This window comes from Protopterus annectens, chromosome 9.part0 (assembly GCF_019279795.1).
Source record: "Protopterus annectens isolate FY-2018-M chromosome 9.part0, PAN1.0, whole genome shotgun sequence".
Taxonomy (NCBI): domain Eukaryota; kingdom Metazoa; phylum Chordata; order Ceratodontiformes; family Protopteridae; genus Protopterus; species Protopterus annectens.
Window position 1 is genome coordinate 1,430,037,018 of NC_056743.1, and position 24,592 is coordinate 1,430,061,609.

Consider the following 24,592-nt stretch of genomic DNA (forward strand, 5'->3'; position numbering starts at 1 on the left):
CACTGCACAGTCCCAGTCAGTGTGTGTGGCTACCTTACTGTGGTACAGGGGCTTGTCATAATGTAACATTGGTACTAAATGCCAGCCAGTGTGTACCTTGACATTTCAAGTCTTTTTAATGTTCTGAATGTAATAACATTACACATTGATTGTTAAATGGTGCTGCATGAGCTTGATAGGGAAGGAGGCATGATGGCAATATGGTCACACTTTTTATATTCTCCTGGGTAGGGCCCCCAACTTGAAACTTGCTGGGGGCCCCAAAATACTAGCACCGCCCTGACTGTGGTTAAACAGAGATCCAAGAGGGTCTGCTAGGTCTATGTTTCAAGCTATTTAATAGGCACCCTGAGATTCCATCAGGGCCTATAAATGCTGTGTTTCTAGCTTTAGAGAGAGCAGTGATGACCTGTTTTTTTGTGATAACAGGCAAAGGAATGCTAGGGGTTATTTCATGGGGAGTCACCACAGGTCAAGAGACGGTAAAATCTGAGCTGAATTTATCAGCTTGCAGGTTTGCTATTTCTTCTGGCTGAGTATAGGTAGTGCCATCTATAGCATATTCAGCACACTGTTGAGTGTTTCACTTAAGACTTCAGACATAAGTAAAAAATGCTTTGTGGTTATCCTTTGCTTGGGAGGTTATTTTAGTCTTGTATTTCGCATTTGAAGACTGCCTGTTGAGAGTAATGACAGATTTTGTTTCTCTGTTATGCACCCTTCCACTTACTTCTAGACAGGAATTTCTTCCTTCTGTTGTATAGTCTATTTATGCCAGGGGTCCATAAAGGTAGCTTGTTTTTCTGGCTAGACCTCGGTTTAGTTTGGTCAGGTATTGGCATTTCTATGCAGTTGTTTAAGTGATTGTACAGAGCATTGTTGGATACTTCTGCATAGGCCTTCATGTTTTGGGGTATAGGGAGAGCTTTAAAATTACCTATGCTATCATTTAATAGAAGGTAATTTGCCTTGGAAAAATTCTTTAGGGTTTTAGGGTTTGATGGGGGGGTGCAGACCAGCTGTTCCAGAGCATTTGCAGACAAAGTCCAGGAATCTCTTAGGCTGCATGTTAGTGGTTGTATATGTTTTTAAGTTTATGGAGGTGTTATGCTGAATGGTAAGTGATTCTAGTAATTTCAGGTATGCGGAGTGGTTTTCATGGTTCATGGCTGAGGACCTGTAGCTAGCAATAATATGGTGAAGGATTTTGCCTATGGTCAGCTGGACATGGAGTAGCTCAAGCGAATAATCCTGCTTGAGCGAAACACCTCCTCCTTTAATGTTTTTCCTTTCAAGAAGGTGGTCTGAATGTGTGATAGGCATTGTAGTCCTGCACTGCTTGGATGCTTTCCACATCCTTAAACAATGTCTCTGTAACTGCACAGACGTCAGCGTTCCATGGTGAGCAGAGCTTCCTAGGAGTGTAGTTTCTTGTTAATACTCCTAGCATTGAGCAGTAGTACCTTCAGCTTAGCAGTAGAAGAACGTGTTATGTTGGTATGTCTGTTGGCTTGCCTCTGCCTAGAAAAGGCACTATGAGAGTGGCTAATGCCTTGGCCAGAATTTGAAAGCCTAGCTGTAACAGGTGCAGACCATCTCTGACAAAGCAGTGTGGTCTGTTGATCATGTCATACCAGGCTGACAAATACTAGATCCCCCTTGGAATGACACCAATTGCTAAGCCAATTATTGAAGTCAATCATTTTCTGTTTGTATTGTGGTATCATTCTTGGTGAGGGTAGACTGTTGTTCAATGTGAGGCTCATTAACATACCTCTCAACTGTACAGATTTTCGCAGAATGTCCAGATTTTTGTCTCATATTTTTGGTCCATTTCTTATAAAATTGTGGTTTTCTGGAAAGGCATTGGTAAATCATTGAAGGTTAAAGCCAGAAAATAATGACAGACATTTGACTTTCAGACTTCATATCCTTCAGAAAATTCATGCTAATGCAAAACTGGTTATTCTATCTATTTTATAAGTTTCCTTAAAAAAACAATTACATTAATTAAAACCTTTAACCAATTAACATTTTCTAGCCTTTAAAAAAGGCATAAAACCATTTAAGCCTGGTAGAACATCAGCTCTCAAACCAGCTATCCAGTAGGTTTCTTTAACTTCTGTGGCATTCTTTATATCACCACCTCTAGGTGCAGGAGTGTAAATATCCATATCCATAAATTCAAAATCATACTGCGCTTCTTTGTACATTTCTCCGTATATCACCCATATGTTGTAAAATACATGCCTACCTGTGGCTCCAGATACCTAGATTTACTTGCCAAATTGCAGGCCATTAACATAGAAAGTAGCTTTAAATATATTGAGCTACTTATTGATTATTTTAAACCTAAAGTGACAGCCCTGATACAACGTTTGGAAGAGATACAAACTGCAATTGCCAGGAACTACCCTGAAATCAGGTATGCTAAAAAACTTGATGTAGTTTTGCAATATTTATTTTTATGACTCTAAGTTACAACGCATAAAATCTAAAAAGTTGAAAAGAGATTATGCTGATTTTGTTAAAGGCCATATATTTATGTGGCCAAAAAAAAGAATACAAATGCTGTTGACTCAGATTGTAATATTCAGGGTGTTAAAGCTGTACCTAAGACTTTTTACACAGTCCCTAAAGGCTCAAACTCTTCCAAAAACAGTGAGGGTGGCATCTTGGAGGTTAGCAATGTGCCATCCATGTCAGTGATTGGTCAGAATGTATCAAGTGATGAATGTCTCATTATTATTACATCAGAATTTGAAATTGAGGCCACTGAAGTTATTCTCAGGAGTCAGAGAATAGGGCAACAACAAAAACTGATGAACTTCCACCCACCATGTTTAATTCTTCTGTACTAACCACTAAGAAAATTGAAATGGGAGCCAGACCAAAGACTAATACAACGTTTTTACCCCTGCTCACTCATCTACCTTTACAAGTGAGGACACCAGAGAACAACAGAAGAGGCTGTTCAGCAACAACTGCAAGAGAAGAAAGCTTTTTATGGACAGTCCAATATAGAAACATTTAAACTGGTATTTCATCTTTATCATAAATGTTTAACTGATGTGCAAATTGATGTTTTAAACAAGAGCTTGTCCTTTGTACCAGCTGTTACTAGCAAGTTACATGATGTGATATTAGATTTAAGGCAGTTTGCTAGGAATGTAAATTTGCATTATATGTTTTCTAACACTGCTGCTGCTGAATATAATAAGTATAAAAAAACTAGTACATTTATGCCTGTTTCTCAACCAGTGATGGATATATTTTTGAAAGTTTGTGAGAATGAAATTGATACACTTCTTATGTCCAGGCGTAGACCAGGACATTTATTTTAAATCTGCAAGAAAAGCAAGCATTGGATGATCTAATTGCTGACAGAAGTATTGTTATAAAATCTGCAGACAAAGGAGGTGCAGTAGTGGTGATAGATTATTCTACATATGTGGAAACTATGAATAATATGTTGTTAGATTAAACTACTTATACTCTTGTGAATATGAACAAAGTGAGAGATATTGTTAGTAATGTGAAGAATTATTTGTTTCATCTATTACAGACTAGCATTATTTCTAAGGATTTATATGATTACTTTATGGTAGATTTCCATAAGATTCCTACTATTATCAGGTCTACCTAAGATACATAAATCTTTGGAAAAACGTCCTCTAAGGCCAATAGTAAATGGCTCAGGATGGGTTACAGAAACAGTTTATAAATGTGTAGAAGGACAACTTAGACCTATGGTTAATAAGGCTGTCTCTGTGTTAAGAGACTCCACATTGTTTACAACAATTAAGTGAATATATGGAGATCTTGAATTCAAATGCAAGATTTATTCTTGTGAACTTAGATGTAAAGAATCTCTTTACAGTCATTCCTAATGATACAGGGCTAAGGTACATACATTGCTTTAATGAAAGATTAGCATATATGGACAAAAAATATGCTGAACGTATATGCAGATTGTTGAGTATTATACTTGAGAACAATGTGATTGCCTTTGAACAGAAGTTTTATTTACAACATCAGGGTGTTGCCATGGGCACACCCTGCACTAACAGCTATGCAAACCTGGTGCTAGCTGAATGGGAGACAAGATACATTTTGACTGAAGAAAATCCATGGCTAGCACATACGGGCTTATATCACAGATTTGTGGATGATGTCTTTTTTTTTGTGGAAAAGGGATACACAACAATTGGATGCTTTTGTTAATTATTTAGAGACAACCACCACATTTTTAAGATTTACTGTGAATTCATCAGTAGATTTTATAGAATATTTGGATATTTTATTAAAAGTGGATGAAGGGGGTAAAATAAGCACTTTGTTATAACATAAGTCATGCTGGAAAAATGCTCTATTGGATAGAGGTAGCATGCACCCCCACCATATTTTTAAGAATGTCTTGGATAATCAGCTTCTGAGAACCTCCCGACTTTGTACTAAAGAAAGTGATTTACATCATATAAATGTAACAGAGAATAATTACTTAGAATGTGGTTACAAAAGAAGGGAAGTTAGGGAAGCATCAGAAAGGGTTAAGTCCATGAGAGATGGGAAAGGTAGACCTTGGTATTCAAAGAATACTGGAGATTCAATTAATAAGGGACAGAGAAATATATGTAAGGTTAGAATGCCCTTTACTTTTAGAACTGATTTTAAATATATAAAGAATATAATACAAATGAATTGGAAGATATTTCTGTCTGATGACAGGATGATAAATATAGTAGGTGATGTGCCAAACTTCAGCTACAAGAGAAATCGTAACTTAAAGAGTCTGTTATGTTATACATCAGGACCTGGTGATAAGAATAACCTAGGTAAATTATATAGTGTCAAATCAGGTACATATCCATGTAAAAGATGTAAGGCAGGCAGGTATATTAAGACTGATAATGTGTTTGAGCATCCTGTTACTAAGAGGATATACAAGTGTTCACACTATGTATGCTGCTCTACTAAAAATGGGATTTATATAGCACCATGTTCAGAATGCAATTCTGTTTATGTTGGTAAAACCAATAAAATGTTAAAGGAATGTATTTTAAAGCATATGGGTGATATACGGAGAATTGTGCAAAGAAGCACTGTAGCTCAACACATTAATGAATTTCCACAGCATGATTTTAAATTTATGGCTTTGGATATTTACACTCCTGCACCTAGAGGTGGTGATATAAAGAATGCCACAGAAGTTAAAGAAACCCACTGGATAGCTGGTTTGAGAGCTGATGTTCCACCAGGCTTAAATGGTTTTATACCTTTAAAACCTATTTTAAAGGCTAGAAAATGTTAATTGGTTAAAGGTTTTAATTAATGTAATTGGTTTTTCAAGTGTATTTATATGCAGACTGATTTTATATTTTTTGTACTGATCTGATGAAGGAGGCATCTCCAAAAGCATTTATCTGTTTACTGCTTATTGTTTATTAAATATATGTGCTTTGCCATGGTTGTCCCATTGTTGTTTTTCAAATATTTTAACCTGCTTTTTTCTGCATTGGGACTGATTTTCTCCTTGTTGCTGTTTGCCTACTTTATATTTTCTAAGTTTGTAAGAGCAATATTTAAAAAGTGTCCCTATTTTTGGGACTTTGTCCACCCCACGATTGTTGGCTTTGTCCAGATTTCTTGCTCTAAGAGCTTGAGAGGTATGGGCTCATACTAGCCTGTGACATGTATTCAGAGAGGTCCATCATACCCTCTTCATATAGTCCACGGAGGTACATCTCAGGTCATTCACACCCACATAGACTATGACTGAGTCATACTGGCACTTGTGGTTGAGTGACCTGAATGCCTGCATGATCTGGAAAATCCTGACCCCTAACATGCAACTGACTGTAACCCTCTTTTTTATTCAATCTTGTGAGTGGGGCATTTGTGTGTCTCACAATGGAGTCTCCTATGAACAAGGTGTTTGAATGTGTGCTGTTTCTTCTGAGGGGGTTGCTTGTTGAGACGCTGCTATGTATATTCCTGTGTGTATTGATTGGTGTTGACTTGGTTTTGTTTGAATGTGGTTTCTGAAGGCAGCATATGGGAGGTATCTGAGGTTTTGGTAAGTAACTTGTGAGTACATCCACACATGTAGGTTTATGTATCAAGACCTCATTTAATGAGGAAAATTATGTGAGTGTGCCGACAACCTCTTTGTAATTTGATTTGTCAGTATGTGAGTCATGTCTGAATTTTCATAGTGAAACTACATCTCCCACATACTGTATTTCTGTTTCAGGGTTAAACGGTTGTCAGTATGCATGGCAATCACTACATTGACTCATTATGTCCATGTCCACCAGTCTGGCCACAAAGATAGCAGGAAAGTGCCTATCTATGGTTTCAGGTTTTTTACTATGGGTTTAATGAGGTAGAAGAGTGGAGAGATTTCACTGGACTGGGATGATAGCACACATTTCACTGGACTGGGATGATAGCACACATTTCACTGGACTGGTATGACGGCACACATTTAACTGGACTGGGATGATAGCACACGGACAGAGAATGAGTGCTGTACTCATTGTGAACTGAAGCTATCTAACAAGGCATTGCTGCTCTGTGCACAATTCAGATGCTTGTAGAGCAGCAGGAGGACTGGGGAAGTACAATACAGAAGTACAATACATACTCTGCAGGATGAGTGTGAGACATATGTATTGGCATTAGGCCCCATATTTTAGGCTTTGATCTGTGTTTGAAACTGCCAGAATATGAATGGAGTGGGTGCATACAACAATTTCCTGTCACCATCAGTATTTTATTCATTTTCTCCATGTAAAAATAAGAAATGTAGCCTGATATCAGTAGGGAAAAGGCCCCTCCCCTCCTTCCTGTCTCACATGGCACCAGTATTTAAATCCAGTCACAGGCAGTGTAGGCAGGAACACAGAGTCTGCACTAAACATAATGTTGAGATAATAATGTTTTCTCTAAGATCAAGAACACTGCATCAATGAGCCCAGACAATATCCCAGGATGCCTTCTAAATAGCATGAAACATGACCTATCAAGGTCTCTGGAATTACTATTTAACTGTAGTCTCCAAACAGGCTTCATGCCCCATGAATGGAGAAAGGCAACAGTTATCCCTCTGCATAAGGTGGCCCATCTACTGACCCTGGAAACTACAGACCCATAAGTCTCACTCATCTTATATGTAAAGCCATGGGAGGAATTATCATGGAGATGATCAACAGAGATATAGTAAACCTCCAGACACTGGACACAACCCAGTTTGGTTTCATAAAGGGCAGATCATGCCTACTCAACCTGATGGACTTCTTTGAGAAGGTCAGCAAAGCAGTGGATGAGGGCAAAATCATTCACACTGCCTACCTTGACCTGGCCAAGGAATATGGCACAATACCCCCTTGAGCATTGTTGACAAACTCAAGAGGTTAGGTACAAACCCATATGTCAGCAAGTGGATAGCCAACTGGCTCACAGACAGGACCCAAGAAGTTAGAACTGGGGAGTCCACCTCTACAAAGAGGCCAGTCACAAGTGGAGTCCCTCAGGCATCAGTCTTTGGACCGCTCCTTTTTGGCATTTACTTCTCAGAAGTCAAGGCCAATGTCAGTGGTCTCTGGCTGACTAAATTTGCAAATGATTGCAAATTAGGAGCTGTCATTGAATCTCACACTGACACAAATGTTCTCCAGGATGGGCTGACACAGACAAACAACTGATGTCAGTATCATTTGGGAAATCATCTATCCCTGGTAACTATCATATTGACAACACACACCTTAGAGATGACAGAGTAGACAGGGACTTGGGGACACACATAGATAGTAATCTAGCCTTTGATCATCACGTGTCTACAATGGTGAGAAAATCATTCTATGTTGCGCAACTTATAAACAAAGGTATGGCATCTAAGTCCAAGGAAGTCACTGTACCACTATATTCGGCATTCATCAGACCTATATTTGAGTACAATGCCCCCTTTGGGATGTACCTAACCAGGCATATCCAACAACTGAAATGTCCACAGAAGTTTCTCACTAAAAGAATACAGGGTATACGTAATATGTCCTGTGCAGACCACCTCAAGGCCCTATCCCTGTATTCTGTCTCCTACAGGCTTTTGAGGGGAGATCTATGCCTGGCATACAGGGCATTGTCAGACCCCACTCTGACGGACCTCCTGCATGGCTAAAAAATAAACAGTACCAGAATTACCCATTCTAAAGACTTAAACCTTGCCTGTGATATAAATAGGACCTGCTGGAGACAGACGTATGTATCCCAGAGAATACCCCAGCAATTCAATACCATACACATCCACAGCTTCACAGTATGAATTTTCGAAACAAAACACAAGTCCAAGCACTTTACCAATATATTCCTTAGTTTTCTTTTATTAACAATGCGATCTGGTACCTCGGCCTTTCACCTTCAAGGGATCACAATAAATGTATGCTTCAAGCACTTTTATATGAATCTCATAAACCAATTATCACAAACAATTCACAACAATTCAATCAATTCACTCAATTATTCAATAAACATTTCTTCCCTATTTACTATTAGGTTTTAACATTTTCTTAATTTATTTTACACATTTTAATATATATATATATATATATATATATATATATATATATATATATATATATATATTTTTTTTTTTTTTTTGCTTCAATTCATTAAACATTCTATTAAATAAACACATTTATTCACATTACTAAAAAATTATACAAATGTATTCATTAATTATATTAACTTATATAAATTATATTATATTATATTACATTAAATTAAATTAGATTGAATTAGATTAAATTAAATATCCAGTTCCAAGTTCAGCCTAAAGGGCTTTAGCGTCTTAAATTTCAAAATCATTTTTGTCTCTAATTCCAACAATTTTTGAGAATAATTACTTCCTCCTATGGAAAAAGTTTTACCCAACACACAAAATTTTAGGCTACCAGGAGAACCCCCATGTTTTTCAAGGAAATGCTGTGCCACAGGACTTACTTCACTACAATTTCTAATATCTCTTAAGTGTTCTAAAACATGAATTCTAACCATTCTTTTTCTTTGCCCAGTATACCAAATAAATGTTTCAATAGCAGCCAACTGATAAAAAATGCACAGCTCCTGCAGGTAACAGGCGGTGGAACGTAGCTAGGATAGCCACGAGCAGCTCTATAGAATGTCACGAACTAACTGTGGAAACAAAACGTAAAAAAGATGTCCCTGAATCCTTTTGAATCAAACGTAAAAATGCCCCAATACTGCTGCCGATATGGCAATATATACAACTCAGATGAGTGTCACAAACTGGCTGTGAAAACAGAACGTAAAAAAGATGTCACTAAGTGCTTTAAAGCAAACGTGAAAATGCCGCGAACCTACTCCAGAGTTCAGCAAATTGTCCGGACTGCAAAATAACCTTGTAGTTGTAAGATGCCACTGAGTGCTTAGAAGCAAACGTGAGAATGCCGCGAAACTCCTCCAGAGTTCGGCAAATTGTCCGGACTGCAAAATAACCTTATAGTTGTAAGCACACAATCCAAATCTGTCACAAATAGTGAAACCCAATAGCTCCAAACTCCAATGAGATGAAAAAAACGCTAAAAGTAAAACTAATCCTTTATTTACAACGATAACACATCCAATAGCACTAGTTGAGCGCTTTCATCTGCACCATCGCAGACTTCATCAGAACTAGTGCCAGCATCTTAATCCCTTCATTTAAAAACAGCTTACTGTTTACTTAGTTTTCTTTTATTAACAATGCGATCTGGTACCTTGGCCTTTCACCTTCAAGGGATCACAATAAATGTATGCACTTTTATATACATCTCATAAACCAATTATCACAAACAATTCACAACAATTCAATCAATTCATTCAATTATTCAATAAATATTTCTTCCCTATTTAATATTAGGTTTTAATACCCCAGCAATTGCCTCATGTACACAGACAACCCTTTCCTATCATCCAACACTACAACCTGTAAGAGATGCACTTATATAGCCAAACTGGAAACAAAGCTCACTTCACCCAAGATTGGACTAGATAGTCAAGAGGAGAAGGTAAACACTTGCACCACACCACATTCATCACATAGTCCCTCAAAACCTACACCACCAAAACACACACATAGAAACATAAAACACACACCTACATTAATGGAGGCTCTCAATAAAAATCTGCCCAAGCAACAGAGACCTTCAAAGTAGAAACGCAAGCAACCTCCACCCCCCACACAACCCAAATGACACATAGCCCACAAACTCAGTGTGCCACTCAACCACAGCCCATAAGACATAACAACGTACCCAACACTCTAGTCATAGGTGACTCTATATTCAAGCACACTGATGTTCCACTCACCAGGCTAAACAAGGAGAAAGTTACAGTCAGATGCTTGTCAGGTGCCAGGATCACCACATAATGCACTCACTCAGGTCACTCCACAACAAGTACAAATCTGACTCTGTCATTGTTCATGTTGGTGTGAATGACCTGAGACGTACCACCCTGGACTACTTGAAAAGAGACATGGAGGAGCTCTCTGATCTTTGTAACCCAGGAAGGTATGACTCTACCCTGAGTAGCATCCTGCCATCTCCCAGAATGATACCACAGTACAAGGACAAAATGATTGACTTCAACAATTGGCTAAGCTTCTGGTGTCATTCTAAAGGGATCAAGTATCTGTCTGCCTGGGATGACATGATCGACAGACCACAATGCTGGTCTGCACCTGTCACCCTTGGGTTTCTGGATACTGGCTAAGGCTCTTGCCACCCCTATAGTGCCTTTTTTAGGCAAGGATCAAATGACAAATTTACCACCATAACAGGTACAAGCAAGCAAAATCTGAAGGTAATGCTACTCAATGCTAGAAGTCTAGACCTCAAAATGCACTCACTCGAGGCACTCCTTAAAATGGAGAACATCAACATCTGTGCAGTGACAGAGACCTGGTTAAAGACTCAAGAGAGCACCCCTGCATTACCAGGCTATAATTCATACCACACCTTTCTGCCACCTAACCTGGACCGAAACACTAAAGGTGGAGGCGTGTCCATATTCATTAAGGATATCCACACCTCCAGGCTAGTTGCTTAGCATAATGCATTCGAGATTATCCAAGTGCAACTAACTCTGGACAAGACCGCAATCCAGATTGTAGCTTGCTACAGATCCCCCACGATGCCTCAGGATTCTCACTCCTCATTTTTTGACACACTGGAAAATATTAGGGTACGAACTAACACCCTAATAATGGGTGATTTCAACTACCCCACCATTAACTGGGAAAACTACTCATGTACCAACTCTTCTGCTCAATGTTTTCTGAAATTCATAAATTCCAATGCCTTGGATCAACTTATCCACACCCCCACCAGGAGAAGCAATATCCTATACCTGGTTATTACCAACATGGGTGACCGGTGTTCCACACCAGAGGTCAATTCCTCGTTGATCAGATCTGACCACAAGCTAATCACCCTAGACATCCACATCCTGCCCCCACCCCCCATGAGGGAAACCACCATAAAACATTTCTCCAAAGCCAACTTCACGCTTCTTAAGACAGAAGTGGCAAACTTCATGACACCCATGCATACGGACAATAGAAGTACGACTGCTGCATCCTACACAAATGCACTTTATAAGCATTTACATGAGTGCATGGATCATGCTATCCCTAACAGAACCAAGATGCTGTCCTCCAAAAAAAGGAAGCCAATCTGGTGGTCCCCTGCCATAAACAAACTCTACAACAGAAGAAAGAAACTGTTGCAAAAAAAGAGTAAAATCCCATGATTGTAGGAACTCCCTGGTCAGCCTCAGTAAGAAGCTGAGATCCCAAATAAAACCCTCCAAAGCTAGTTATGAAAACAAAATTGCCACTGATTCTAAAGACAACCACAAAGCATTTTGTAGCTATGTCAAAAATCTCAATGGCAACATTCAGATCTGCTCTGAGTTATAGCACATTGGTACTAAATATACAGAACCAACTGATATTGCCAACATCCTGGCAGATAGGTTCAGTGCTAACTTTACCCCCCTCACCCCCTAAAGGGCCCATCTGTATATCAGATATACTCTATGCCTTAGAGATAGAATTTATAATCATTTATATGACATTAAGAATGCCAATATGCAAAATGCCTTGGCAAAACATATCTCTGAGTTTTGTACACATGCTTTTAGGTTCAAAGTATTACAATTAGTTTTTGTTAGTGAGAGAGGAGGCGATACTAATAATTACTTGGAATGTATAGAACTAAGCTGGATCTTCAAGTTACGAGCACATGCCTCCCCTGGTTTGAATTCCTTTATTAGTATTAAACCAGCTCTGGAAGCACGACAGTTTAAATGGGTGAATTTCGTATTTGTTTTCAAGTTGGTTTTTAAACAGTTTTAGCTTTTCATTTAATTAATTGATCGATTAAGTGTCAAGTTTTTAATGTTGTTTTTAAGTTGTTTCATTGATGCATAAGTGACAATTATGTAATTATTTAATTGATTAATTATGCTGAGTATGCTATTTAAGTTGTAGGCTTTATTTTGTAACTTAGATCTGAAGAAGCGTGGTTTCCACATGAAAGCGCTCATCTGTTGTTTCATTAAATTATTATTCTTACTTGGATATTTTTCTTCGTGGTGGCCATTCCTTGTCTGTTTTGCTATAGCGGAAAAATGCAAAGTTCCAGTAATCATGGCTGCACAGGTAAAACACTATGCTCTCCAAAGCCAAGAACACAGCATCCATGGGACCTGACAACATCCCAGGCTGCATTCTACATGAACTACAGAACAAACTGGCACCCAACCTAAGTATCATGTTCAGTCATAGCCCCACCTCAAGCTTTATGCCCAATGAATGGCACACAGCGACAGTTATCCCACTCCACAAAGGGGGATCCATCACGGACCCCGGGAACTACCGCCCTATTAGCCTGATGAGCCTGGTCTGCAAGGCCATTGAACATATCATCATGGAACTTATAAACAGAGACATTGGTAATCTCCAAACTCTGGACCCCATCCAGTTTGAGTTTGTAAAAGGCAGATCATGTCTCCTAAACCTGATAGACATCTTTGAAGCAGTCACCAAAGCCGTAGATGAGGGTAAGGTGGTTCACACAGCCTATCTAGAACTCGCCAAGGCTTTCAACACCATCCCCCACTCTGGAATTCTAGATAAACCCTATATCACAAGATGGGTTGCCAACTAGCTCACTGACAGAACCCACACTGTGAAAGTAGCAGACTCCAAATCCGACTTCAGACCAGTGACAAGTGGAGTACCACAGGGTTCAGTCCTAGGTCCTCACCTGTTTGGTATCTACTTTTCTGAAGTACAGATTAACACAGAAGGTCTTTGGCTAACGAAGTTCACAGATGACTGCAAAATAGGAGCTATAATCAAAACTCCTAGCAATGTGGACATCCTACAAAATGGCCTTACTGAGACAGATGCCTCGTGTCAAAGCCATAGCCTCAAGCTCAATGCCAAAAAGTGCATTATCAACCTTTTGGTAAAAACTCTGTACCCATGAACTACCACATAGGCGGTAGTCTACTTAACACCGAAAGTGTGATAAGAGACCTTGGGACACAGGTGGTCAGTAGTCTCTCCTTTGATAATCACATCACCACAGTAGTCAGGAAATCCTTCTACATGGCACACCTCATTACAAAAGGTTTCTCATCCAGGAAAAAATATGTCATTGTACCCCTCTACTTGTCACTCATTAGACCCATTATAGAATACAATGCCTCTTTCGGTATGTACCTCACAAGACATCTACAACAACTGGAAAGGCCACGGAAATACCTCACAAAGAGGATTGAAAACTCACAAAAACAAATGAAACTTGAAAAAACACAAACGGTACTGCTCGATTATTTGTATACTTAAATGTAACTTAAGGAGATGAGTAAGGTGAGGGTTGAACTAGTACCCTAAAATCAACTATATGAGTTGGAAAAAGTTTTTTCATTATATTTAATATATATGCGTTTTTACGCATATACTTTCTTTTTCAATTTTACCCCTTTCCATATTCGTTTTTTTTCTTTTGATATTCTGTAAATCTGACAGATATTGTTATATTAAATGAAGAGTAGTATTAACATAATTTTAATAGTAGCTTACATAAGCTGTTCGGAAGTTAACAATTGTTATTGTAACATTTCAAAGTATACATGCTTATGTTTTTAAGGATTCAAGTTCAAATGTTATATAAGTTTTTAATGCATATATACACATTTTTTAGTAGTATTTGTGGGTTTTAACTGTTAAGAGATGCATGTTCTAATACGTCACTTCCACCTTAAAGTATAAATGTCATGAGAATTGTGATCTCTTTACTTCTGAAGAAGTTTGCTTTGGTGCAAACTAAAAGCGCTTAAAGTCAGTTTTTGGCAATAAAGCAAGAAGATTCGTCTACTGAGCAGTACCATTTGTGTGTTTTCACAAAGAGGATTGCCAGCCTCAAACAGATTCCCTACGCAGACCATCTCAATAAAACTCCAGCTTTACTCCGTCGCATATCGCCTACTCAGAGGCGATCTCTACCTAACATATAAAGCTATGTCAAACACAGAGCTGTTGGACATGCTCCACTTAAAGAAATCCTAATCTCTCTAAGCTACATGCTCTAGGGATCTAAACCTTGTCACCACAATAAACAGAACATGCTGTAGGGATAGATTTCTGTCCCAGAGATTCCCATACTCTGGAACAAACTAGCTAGCTATATCAAACAAAGCTCCTCATTAGCACTCTTCAAGAAAAATCTTGATGATTGGATGGGAGATAGGAAATTCACCCCGGGGATGACTTCTGTGGCTCTGCTCGACAGGGGCACATGTAAATAATTTTCTTGGGTGGCAAAACCAGGGTGCCTTTTTGGAAAGGCTTATATAGGCCCTAGGGTCAATAGCCTAGTACCTATCTATGAGCTATGGAACAGGATCCCCATCCATGTGAAGCAGAGTTCCTCCCTAATCCAATTCAAGTGCAACTTGGACAATCGGATGGGAAACCGGAAATTCATCCGTAGTTTGGCACCTGTGTCTCTAATGGATACTGGTAACCTGTAAATGGTTAACCTCCCAGGCCCATGCTTACACTTATCAAGGGTATCAAAACTCATCAGAGATTTGGGATGCATGGCTATGCTTAAAAAAGGCCCTCGAGGTTGTTAGCCTAGTAAACACCTATGAACCTATGAACCTTTGACAAAGGCCCCAGATGACGAACATTTTTTAAATAGTACTCTAATTCTCTTAAATGTTAGTAGAACACAGGTTTTGCATCAGCGTGCATTTTCTGAACAATAAGAAGTATGAAACTGTTCACTCCTAGCCTTATTGACTGACTGTAATCCTCATTGATTTACCAAAAAATCAAAAACTTTAAAGGGAACAGGACTAATATATGAGACAAAATTAGGGACACTTGAGAGGTATGATTTGCACTAATGGAAACAGCCTGTTTATTTATTCTTAAGCAATTAAATGTAATAATAGCCCTTTCACACATTTCAGACATGACATGAAAAATATAAATAAGAAAAGTAAACATTATAGTAATAATATCAATATACACCGCAATAACACAATTAACAAGTAAGAATAGCACCTATAGCTAACATCAAGGTTACCATGTTTAGGGGTGAAATATGCATAACCTACTACACCTGTGAAATACAAGCTTACCCATCTGTTTGGTATTTTTCCTGAATGTTAGTGCTATTAGGGAATACTCCCAAAGACAAATCATTTAGTACTGCAAATTGTTCATAATTTAGTGGGAGGATGAAGCAGGAAGGTGAATTTATACATGAAATATCACTGTTATTTATTATTTTATTTAGCATTTGGTTTTCAGGTAGGTAGACTGGCCCAAAACCTTTTTCAGCCACATCCTGGCCTCAAAGACAAAACCAGGCCAAGTGAACTTAAGTTATGCACTTCACATATGATAGAGTGTTAGGTTTAGGTAGTTGAAAAACCTTAGATAGTTCATATACAGCTATTGTACAGTTTGTATAAAACAATGTTGTACAGTTGTTAAGCATTTCTAATTAAGTAGCAGGTTTACATTAGATATTATCAGTTCAGATTATGTAAGGTTAATACTAAGATGCTCATTATTTGATCACTGTTGCAGTAAAACGAAACTAATAAAATGTAAATTTTCATCCACTGGATGCAGCACAGCTCTAGACACTGAAGGCAATTCTAAACGTTAATGGTCACGATAATGAAATAAGCGTAATCTCAGCTTCGATAAATTTTGATAAATATTATATTGTGCACAGTTAATGCTTTCACCTCTAGGGCTTCTTCAGACTTAGTAAAACAATTAGATATCCAGCCTTAAATACATTGTCATCAGTAAAATTCATTACATCATATCCTGTTAACATATAATTAAAAAGCAAATATACAAGCTTGTCAAAATGATAAATACATATTAATAACATATGAATATATATTTAAAAACACATAAAACGTCTCTGTACAAAGATTTATTTGTTGAAAAAAACATTTATAAATAATCTATATATATAAATAGATATATCTAAAATACATTTGATAGTGGAACTGTAAAAACTTAGAAATGTATGAAAAATATGTATCAAATATTGCTTAAAAATGTTTTATGCTGATAATATTAAATCTATTCATGTTAAAAATCACTTAATCTTTTATTTATTTAGAAACTTGTAACCTTCTATTACTTTAGAATGGGCTTAAGTGGAATTTTATCATTAATGCCCGGTGGTCTATCAGCCCTAAATTTAATAATCCGTTTGATTTCGGTTCATTCTGTGTAATTGCAAACATTATCCCCTCTAATATTAAAATGGATAACCTGCAACACTGTGAACTTAAAATGATGGTCTGGGCCAGTTGTCATCACATGCTTAGCTAAGGCACTACGTTCATCATTTTGTCTTATATAATAAATATGCTCTCTGATTCTTTCTCTTAATTTCCTATTTGTTTTTCCTATATAGAAAGCATTACATTTCATACAGCGTGCTAGGTAAATCACATTTTTCGTATCACAATTTGCTATTGCATCTAACGAATAAACATAGTTGGTAACGGGATGTACAAATACATTGGAATTATCAATGTATTCACATTGATTGCATTTATTGCAAGATTTTGTTCCTATAAATAATTCTTTTGTACTTAAAATATCAGCCTCTCTACTATTTCTAGTTTGACATAATAGCTGTTTAAGATTCTTCTTATTTTTAAAAACAAACTTGGGTGTATCACTGACAATCTCTTTAATATTCTCTTCCAACATAAGCACATCCCAGTGCTTTTTATAAATATCTGTGATAATATTTGTATCTATACTAAAGTACATCGGAATCTTAACTACATCTGTGTTCCAAGTGCATACTCCTAATGAATCAGAATTAACAATGTTATCAGAAAAATAAGGTCTAGCTGTGGTATATCTAAGGGAATTGATGTTCGTGAAAACATTATGGATTTCATCAGCTTTGTAACCCCTTTCCAAGAGTTGGTTAGTCAAATTGTTCAGTTCATGATTAAAGTCTGTTTCTAAGGGATTGAGCCTGGAGGCTCTCATGACCTGTCCTTTGACAACATTTCTAAAAACATAACTAGGGTGCATGCTAGTTCTATGCAACAATGTGTTCCTAAAGCATGCCTTCCTATGTATCCCAGTGTTTACTAATCCATTCTCAAACCTTTCTAAATTGACATCAAGAAAACTGATTTTATCCAAAGAAAAATTCATAGTAAAATTTAAAAAATCAGTTAAGTCATTTACTTCTTCAATAAATCTGATTAATGATTGCACATCACCTCTCCATAACAAAAACAAGTCATCTACAAACCTTCTATAGAAACATACGTATTGTTTAAAACTTTCTAAATGAAACAATTCATTTTCTTCCCAGTGGGCCATGACTAAGTTGGCGTAACTATTAGCGCAGGGAGTTCCCATGGCTACGTCTTCCCGCTGAGAGAAAATATTATCACCAAAAATAAAAACATTATTATATAAAACTGTTTCTAGAAATAAACAAAGGAAAATCTATTTGCTTTAAAGTCATGTCAGAGTATAAAGACAAAAAACTGTGTATGTTTCTTACTCCTTCATCATTAGGAATTACTGTAAATAAACTAGTTATATCAAGGGTGACAAAGTAGAAGTGTGTATCTTGATTAATGGTCTTCAGATACTCATATACCTCTATTAAGAATTGTTTACTGTCCTTTAAAATTTGAGGTCTACTATCAACAATAGGTCTTAAAAAATATTCTATATACATCGAGAGAGGTTCTGTTACCCAGTTTCTACCTGAAACAATGGGTCTCATTGGAGGGTGTTCAAGGTCTTTATGTACCTTTGGGAGACCATTAATAATTGGAATTAAGGGATAGTCTACTTTTAAGAATTTAAACAAGTCTAAGTTAATATATCTACTCATTAAAATATCATCCAGCATATCAAAGACTTTATATACTTTACCTTCCACTACTTCGAAGCTGATAACTTCATAAAATGCATTATCTCATAGTAGCATATGCATACTATCTTTATAAACATTTGCATCTAGAATAACCAACAGTCCACCTTTATCAGCTGGTATTATAATTATCGAAGTATCATTTCTTAAAGTATTTAGAGCTTGTTGCTGTTTAAAATTTAAGTTATTTCTTTTTAGTTTATAATTACTTTGAGATGTGTTAGTATAGATGTTATACAATTAACAAGTAAGAATAGCACCTATAGCTAACATCAAGGTTACCATATTTAGGGGTGAAATATGCATAACCTACTACACCTGTGAAATACAAGCTTACCCATCTGTTTAGTATTTTTCCTGAATGTTAGTGCTATTAGGGAATACTCCCAAAGACAAATCATTTAGTACTGCAAATTGTTCATAATTTAGTGGGAGGATGAAGCAGGAAGGTGAATTTATACATGAGATATCACTGTTATTTATTATTTTATTTAGCATTTGGTATTCAGGTAGGTAGACTGGCCCAAAACCTTTTTCAGCCACATCCTGGTCTCAAAGACAAAACCAGTCTAAGTGAACTTAAGTTATGCACTTCACATATGATAGAGTGTTAAGTTTAGATAGTTGAAAAACCTTAGATAGTTCATATACAGCTATTGTACAGTTTGTATAAAACAATGTTGTACAGTTGTTAAGCATTTCTAATTAAGTAGCAGGTTTACATTAGATATTATCAGTTCAGATTATGTAAGGTTAATACTAAGTTGCTCATTATTTGATCACTGTTGCAGTAAGCTAAGCTATATGGGATGTCCTGCCAAGGATCTGATCAGCCCACCAGCTTCCAAAGCTTTAGGGCACCTTTCATGCACTCCAGTCACTGTAGTGCATGAGGGAGATCTATGCCTGGAATGCAAGGCATTGTCAGACCCCACTCTGATGGACCTCCTGCATATCCACAAAACAAACAGTACCAGGCTTGCCCATTCTAAAGACTTAAACCTTACCTGTGATATAAATAAGACCTGCTGGAGAGAGAGGTATGTATCCCAGAGACTAACCCCATCTATGGAACAGGCTCCCATCCATGTGAAGCACAATTCCTCAAGTGCATTTTGGACAAGTGGATGGGAAACCAGAAATGCAGCCCTGGTTTCGCACCTATGTCTCTAATTTAAACAGGTAACCTGTAAATGGTTCATCTCCCAGGCCTATGCTTATACTTATCAAGGGCATCAGAACTTGTCAGAGATTTGGGGTGCATGGCTAGGCTTAAAAAGGTCCTTATGGCCATTAGGATGGTGACAATCAGTGGTTAGAGAGTCAAAGCATCAGAATGTTCTTGCTGCGAAAGAGTGCAATCTTCTGCAGGCTTTGGGTGGTACACCACTAGCTAGTGCCTCTGCAAGGTTAAATAGGTAAATATCCCATTGGAATTTACTTCTACTGTAACAATTTCAGTGAAGAAAAAAAGTATTTTTCAGACAATATTTTCTCTTTTTAGTCACTGTAGGATTTTTTTTTTAACTTTCCAGTCTGGCAGGGCTCTAGCCTCTCTCTTCTGGGACAATAAATATATGTAGTTTTGGAGACATACCCACTGACTAACCCATGGTAATCCTAACAAAGGTAATAAAGCCATTATGGTTAATCATAAACTGACTATATGTGAGCTTAGAAAATGATAGAAGTTTGTTTCAAAATATCTTTCCCTATAGCATCAGTATTTTTGCTGCTTAATTTTCTACCTTAGTGAAAACTGACTCTTCGGTGAAATCCCTGTATACTTTATGATAAAGTCAGATTCATAAATGTACTTCAAGGTGTACATAGCCATGTACACATTGTGGTCTGTTCTTTATAGTCAGTATGCAGCCTTAGATGGTGTTAGATGGTTGTCTGACACGAAGACATCCAGCAACAAAAAGGGCTAGGCCAATGGCTATCCTCAATGCTAATATGGCATTCTGGAGGAAGAGACATATGCTAATTAGCCATGTTCTCTCTTCCCAGAACTGGCCCCAGAAAGCCATCTATATGGCTGAGTGATTCAAGAAAGCACTTGGCCATGTAGATCAACACTGATATCCCCAGAACATCATGGTAGTGAACATGGCCTTCAATTGCAAACACAAATATGGTTGGGGAACCACTAGACACCAAGGATTACTGGCAAAGTGCCATAATGGCACTAGCATCAAAATGGGGATCAGGGGTGAGGAGAGCTACTGGGCACCAGGGAGACAGTTTAAAAGTGTCATACCAGCACCACTATTACTACAGAGACCAGGGTTTGGAGGAATACACACTCTACAGTGCTGTACCAGCACCAACATTACTATTAGATGCGGGCACTAGACACCAGGGAATAGTGCCCTAAGGCACAGAACAGCATGATAGAGATGGAGGAAAAACACCGGAAACACTCAAGTGCTATAATGGCAACAACGATAGTACTGGAAGTGGGAAACTCCACTAGACCGCCAGTGCCTAAGTCATATGTGTAGTAATGGCACTAAAATATTATGGAGATGGATGACCATGGAAAAGTAGGGAAAGGTACAGGGACTGTAACATGTGTACGTGATTGTGTACATGTGTGTGAGAGAGTGACTGGTGGGGCAACATACCTCCCAACTGTCCCAAATTCCTCGATTTTTACTGAGCTTTGGGGTCCAAATAATGGGGTGCCATGATTCCCAAGTGGCACCCCTTCATTTCCGATTTATTTGCACTTTTATTTTTATTTTTTTAACTTTCGCGCTTCGTGTGCTGACGTCATAATGTGCGAGATGACGTCAGCACCACCAGCCTGTCAGAATACTCAGCGCACATACGTAGCACTTATTTCCGGCTATGGTTCAAATACTTTTGCAAGCGGGAGTCACCCGAGCCGGAAAGGAGTTACGAGGAGTGTTTCTGGATTGGATTTAATAAAGAAGAAGCTCACTCTGGGGATTTATTTAGAAGATTTTGCGAGTTACAAGGATTTGTTATTTAAAAGACGTTCAGGTAAGTATGTGTGTAAAAGTGTATTTATAGTTACTGTGGACATATGAGATTAAAGGTATGGAGAGCTAGGTCAAAAAGTCCCTGATAGATGGAGTGCTCAATGCGGAACCTATTTGTTAGTGTGGATGGTATAGGTTTGTATCCAGGACAACAATATATATTTCCTGCTTGCTGTTGAGGCCATGCTGTACTTACTGAATTGTGTGGTGGCTCATATTTGTGCACCTTGTTTATACTTAAATCTGTTTAGCACTAGTCAGTGTCATAAGAAACTTAAGTGACTATACCCCTAGTGGCTATAAGATTTACGATTTTTAGACTGAAAAAAAATATTTTAGTGGTTCTCAGTGGAGTAGATCAGAACACCTTAGTCCCTGTCCAGTTTTCTTACCTCCACATTGATTTACAGTAGTGGGATGCAATTCCCACCCATCTGCCATCATCTAATACCATTTACATGTAGTATGAGCCCCCAAATATGGTGGTTGGTGTGCAAGGAGAGCTGATGTAGTGAATAACTTTTAGTATTATGTTACATACCATATTAGTATTAGAGGGATAGGCTTTAAAAATCAAGTCATTATAAATTTTATTTATGCTGATGAAAATATGGTTATACTAAATGAAAGATAAGAATTTCAGTGTACTGCCAGGCAAGAAACAAAGTTAATCAGTTTGAGTAATGAGAAGGAAGCTGCCCCCCGATTAAAATACCCGGTGGCTAGTGGCACTCAAGCTCTAACCCTGTACCTTTGGTACAGGATACAAAGCACCTAAACTCCCTAGCCACCACCACTTGTGAGTTTTGCTCAGTTTATTTTGTGCTAAGAGGTTGAGAGCTGTGTTGAGAAATGAATGCACTAAATGATAGCCATTAAGTTTCAGTCTTCCTTTTTTTTTTTTTCGAAAGCTGCTGATTTGGCATAGTAATATGTTGCTCTGACTGTAGTGCCTAGGGTCCAGGGCTCAAGACGTGCTAGTGAAATACATGGTGGTAACACATTTTAGTCTAGCAACTTTACAAAATTATACAAAAGCAATGTTTAAAATGTGTCCCTGGCAAGTTCCTAGCCATCACCACTTGTGAGCTTTGTCCAGGTTTTTTGTGCTAAGAGTTGAAAGGTATGATGAGAGTGAGAACTGAATTTGAATTCCCCCATTATTGGATTTGTTTGTCCATGTTTTTTGTGCTAAGAGGTTGAGACCTACGGTGATAAGTGAGAAATGAATTCACTAAATGATAGCCATTAAGTTTCAGTCTTCCTATGTTTCAGGAAGCTGCTGATTTGGCATAGTGGTATGTTGCTCTGACTGTAGTGTATATGGTCCTGGGTTCAAAACTTGCCAGTGCAATGCATGGTGATAATGCAACATTTTATTCTAGCAACTTTGCAAAATTATACAAGCAATGTTTAAAATGTGTCCCTGGTTTTTGACTTTTTGCCCCCCCCCACCAAAAAAATGAAATTGAAAATAAGTGTGAGAAGCTGTGCAAGATGTCTATGGCTTACATTACTGTCATTCTATTTATAGTGTGGATGTGGAAGTAGACTTTTATGATGGAAATGTTCTGAATTGGGCAGTTTTGTCATTATTGATTCATGCATTTTGTTTCATCGTCTACAGTACAGCCTACTGGAAAAATGTTCAAACAATACATTTAAAATGTGCTCTGTATAACAAGTGTGTTGTATTATACAAGGAATATAATTTAATAAAGTCAGGAAGGTGTATCAAAGAAAACAACACATGTATGTTTCTTGTTTTGTGTGCAAGGGACCAACAATTTGAAAACAGCCCAAAGGTGATCTTTATCCACCACTGGCCAGGTGCATTTTCTTTGGATGTAGGTTCATAGGTTCATAGGTAGGTACTAGGCTATTGGCCCTAGGGCCTATACAAGCTTAGCCAAAAATGTACCCTGGCTTTCACCACCCAAGAAAATTATTTTCCTGTGCCCCTGTCAAGCAGAACCACAGAAGTGATCCCCGGGGTGAATTTCCTATTACCCATCCAATCATCAAGATTTTTCTTGAAGAGTGCTAATGAGGAGCTCTGTTTGACATAGATAGGTAGTCTGTTCCAGAGTATGGGAAGTCTCTGGGACAGGAATCTATCCCTACAGCAAGTTCTGTTTATTGTGGTGACAAGGTTTAGGTCTCTAGAGCATGTAGCTTGGAGGGATTGGGGTTTCTTTAAGTGGAGCATGTCCAACAGCTCTGGGTTTGACATAGCTTTGTATGTTAGGCAGAGATCGCCTCTGAGTAGGCGATATGCGACGGAGTAAAGCTGGAGTTTTTTGAGACGGTCTGTGTAAGGCATCTGTTTGAGGCCAGTAATCCTCTTTGTGAGGTATTTTTGCGGCCTTTCCAGTTGTTGTAAATGTCTTGTGAGGTACATACCAAAAGGGGCGTTGTACTCTATAATGGGTCTAATGAGTGATGAGTAGAGGGGAACAATGACCTCTTTTTTTCTGAATGAGAAACCTTTTGTGATGAGGTGTGCCACGTAGAAGGATTTCCTGACCACTTTGGCGATGTGATTATCAGAGGAGAGACTACTGTCCACCTGTGTCCCAAGGTCTCTTATTACACTTTCGGTGTTAAGTAGACTACTGCCTATGTGGTAGTTCATGGGTACAGAATTTTTACCAAAGGGGATGGCAATGCATTTTTTGGCATTGAGCTTGAGACCATGTCTTTGGCACCAGGCATCTGTCTCAGTGAGGCCCTTTTGTAGGATGTCCACATCATTAGGGGTTTCAATTATGGCTCCTAGTTTGCAGTCATCTGCAAATTTAGTTAGCCAAAGACCTTCTGTGTTAGCCTGTACTTCAGAGAAGTAGATACCAAACAGGAGAGGACCCAGGACTGAACCCTGTGGTACTCCACTTGTCACTGGTCTGAAATCTGATTTGGAGTCTGCTACTTTCACAGTGTGGGTTCTGTCAGTAAGCCAGCTGGCAACCCACCTTGTGACATAGGGATTTATACCTAGTTTAGTGAGTTTATCTATAATTCCAGAGTAGGGGGTGGTGTCGAATGCCTTGG